Consider the following 3,961-nt stretch of genomic DNA (forward strand, 5'->3'; position numbering starts at 1 on the left):
CCCCCCCCCCCCGGGGGGGGGGGGGGGGTGAAGAAAAACCTGAATCCACTGAGACAAGGGTTAATTTAGTGGTTATCTAACCTATCGAACTTGAAGGAAAACAGTTTAGCATTTATAACAATATAGATATAACTATTCATTGTCCAACCCTAATAGATTCCTTTCATTAACTTCTCAAATTTTGCATAATCCTAACAATAAAATATATTTTAGAGAGCAGTTTTCACCACTTCTGTCCCTGGTGGCAGAGAACGAGGCTGCCTTAGAGCCCTACCCATTCAAGCCTGTTATCAAAACCATTGTCATGAAAACCAATGGTTAGTTTTCTGGTGGCTAACCACTGCCATGTCTAAAATAAGCGTGCTATGTGGTATTTTAAATGCTTAAATGTTTGCCACCCTGACTGGCAATCCTTTAGTTACTGTGTGTGTGTGTGTGTGTGTGTGTGTGTGTGTGTGTGTGTGTGTGTGTGTCCGGTAAGGGGATCGCAACCCTTGGCTTGGTGTCGTCCGCACGGCGCTCAGCCAGTGAGCGCACCAGCCATCCCCATATAGGATCCGAACCTGCGGCGGGAGCACCGCTGTGCCGCACTCTACTGAGTGCACCATGGGGCCGGCCCCCTTTAGTTCCTTTTAGTGGATTCTTTAGTACACTCTCCACAGAGACAGCTGTAAAACTTCTCTCCTTTTAACTTTTCAATTCCGGCCCTGCTGACTCCTTCTCAACTGATTATTTGACCCCCAACTTTACTGAGATGATTTTGTATCTCTGAAACTCAATCATACCTCAAAGTATCTCTAGTTCTTCATAACTACTGCCTTCTCTTCACTCAGAAAGAATAATCTCCCTTCTCACCAAAACCAATTCTGTCCCCCTGAATCCCAACTTTTGGGGTCTTCAGAGAGCCAAATAGATAGCACTCTTCTTTCCCATCCAAATTCTGAACATACTGAGAAATGAGATGAAGATATGGCAATGGGAGACCAAAATATCACCATTATTACTGATGAAGGCTTACCTGGAGGACATGGCTTACTGTGATAGCCACAGGCACCTGGAAACTGAATCCCCAAATTATGTCTGCCCACATAATCACTGGCAGGCTGGATCAGGTCAAAGCTCCCAGAAGAGGAGGTGGCCTCCCCCAGAAAAGACTTAAGGGCTGGAGGGGTAGAGAACAGCTTGTGGTCAGGACTGCTGCCCAAAAGCAAAAGGAAGGAGATGAGCAGAGCACGTCCAGTTTCTTCTTCGGAAATTTACCAGACTAAGTCACCCCACCTCCATTAGGACAGAAAAAGCAGGAGATCAGGAGTGTTACATTAATCGAGTCCCCCCAACGAGGGCGGTAACATCAGAAGTGGGAAAGAAGTGTTCCCCCAACACTGTCCCCTTCCACTTACTTGGAACCTTGTTCCATTTGACATTTTTCTCTTGCCATCATTTTCTCCCCCTCAATGATTCCATTCTATTCCCAATATTTCAAACACCCTAAAGGTTGCCATCTTAAAAACAAACAAAAACTACAATTGGCCCTATTGTCTATTTTTGCTAGTCTTTATTTTACTGAACATTGGAGCTGGAAAATTCTTTAGGGCTCACCCAGTCCAACTCTCTAAGTTTTACAAATGAAGACAATGAGGCCCAGAGGGGTAAAGCAATTTGCCCAACCAAGTTCACCTATTTCTCTGGTTTGTTTGTGAGGAACAGAACTTCTTCCACTTGTTGATGCTTTTCCTTGGAATTCACATTCTCCAGGTTTCGCAGCCATCTCCAAGTACTGTCCAAGACATAAATCAAATGTCACCTCTAAGACTCTCTTCCATATCAACATTCTACCTTTTTTTATCTTCTCAAAGTTGTGTAGACCAGTCATCAATTCATTTTAATATCCTTGGAGGAAAAAAGAATTTTCAAGCCAGACCCAGAAGATTCAGAAGAGCACGTCACCTTTGCATGGTTTCCAACCTAAATTATGTGTAATGTATAAGTCTATTATAATTTGTTGCTTATTCACCTATTTCCTACTTGTCTTGGATTCAGGGATGGCTTAAATCTCCTTTCCTTGCAAGTACATAACTCTCACTGGCGTCAATCAGGGTCACAATCCCACATTTAGGGAAAAACTGAACTGACTGTGGTTGTAATCGCATGTATGTGGCCACCTTGAAAGGCCTCTCTCAGCAAATGGTAACCATATTTCTAAGCAGTCTGTTGACTTCAGCACTTTTTGCTATTATTGTGCTCCAATTTAAAATGCCAGCCTGACTCACTGAAGCATTTTTCCATTCTCTGTCATAAGCCATAACATACAAAAGTCCCCCCTTTATCAAAACCAATGGTTAGTTTTCCAGTGGCTAACCATTGCCGCATCTAAAAGTGTGCTATGTGGTGTGTATTTTAAATGCTTAAGTGATTGTCTCAGCAATACCGTTAAAGGCTTCGGAAGGATTAATGTACAGCAATGTTTTTCTTAAAAGGGGGGAGAGAGGATCAAATACTATACGGAACAATGGCACAGAGAAGAAACTGCTCTGCCCCTCTCAATCGCCCAAACTGAAATGCACACATTTACAAATGAGCCATTCCCAGTCCCTCCAACAAAAATTAGTTCATTCTCCTTTCAAGCTACAAAGCAATGTGTATCACTCTTATTGCCCTTAACTTATCCTGCCTTGTTTTATAGTTACCTCCATCCTCCATAAACTCCTTGGGACTTCTGATTCATTTTTGTGTTAAGTAGAATATCCTGTACACGGTAGGTTCTCAATAAATAACTGTGGAATTGACATCTGAAGCCTAGTTACTTATAGAACAGGGATTCTGCCTTGCATAAAATCTATAATCTAGTAGAAAGTTGTTGATTAACAAACATCCTCCTCCAGATGCCTCATTTTTCTTGAAATTGTGCCTTTTTATGCCACATCTTTTTTCTTGTAAGCAATTTAGGGGACAGGGAGAAATTTTTGCATATATGTTTATTCTATAGCATTGAGCACATCGTTAAGTAGTTACTATTTAATTCTACAGATTACTTGATCAGAGGATAACAGCTTTCTGCTATTCCAGGTGTGTTCATTCTTTAGAATACTTCGATTGCTCTTAGTGACAGCCAGTTTACTTGCTGAAATACACTGTTTCTGGGCACAATTCTTCAGACACCCAAATGTATATAATAATAGGAACATAGCTTATTGCTGTGAAATTTGATACAATAATTTCAGAATTAGAAACTTAGAAGTCCAAATGTATTGTTTTGTGTTTAGAAATGTCACATTGACATATTATTTTGCAATTTATTTTTTCACTCAATGGTTTTGAAATATTACCATGTTGATGCAAGTAGATCTAGAGTGTTTTTAACTGTTGTTTAGTGTCCCCATATGAATAGTATACAATTTATCTATACATTCCCCTACTGACAGATAGTTAAGGTCTTTTAAAAGTTTCATTATTATAAACAATGCTGCAATGAACATCCTTGTTCACACCACCTCGTGTGCATGTGCAAGATTTTCTGGGTGAAACACCTAGAAATTCCATTTTGCCTGATATTAACATTGTCACACCTACTTTTCTTTTGGTTTGTTTATTCCTGGTACATCTTTTTAATCCTTTTATTTTTAACTTCTGTGGGTTGTTTTGCCTTGGCTGTCTTTCTAAAGCAACATTTGACTGGATTTTTTACATACATAATTATCATTTTTAATGACTGAAATTAATTTCTCTACATTTATCATAATTACAGTTGTAATAGTACTGACCTCAACCAGCTTTTTTTTTTTTTTTTTTTTTTTTTTTTGTGACCGGTAAGGGGATCGCCACCCTTGGCTTGGTGTCGCCTGCAGCGCGCTCAGCCAGTGAGCGCACCAGCCATGCCTACATAGGATCCGAACCTGCGGCGGGAGCACCGCTGCACTCCCAAGCGCTGCACTCTCCCGAGTGCGCCACAGGGCCGGCCCTC

This window comes from Galeopterus variegatus, unplaced genomic scaffold (genome assembly GCF_000696425.1).
Source record: "Galeopterus variegatus unplaced genomic scaffold, G_variegatus-3.0.2 Scaffold1516, whole genome shotgun sequence".
NCBI lineage: Eukaryota > Metazoa > Chordata > Mammalia > Dermoptera > Cynocephalidae > Galeopterus > Galeopterus variegatus.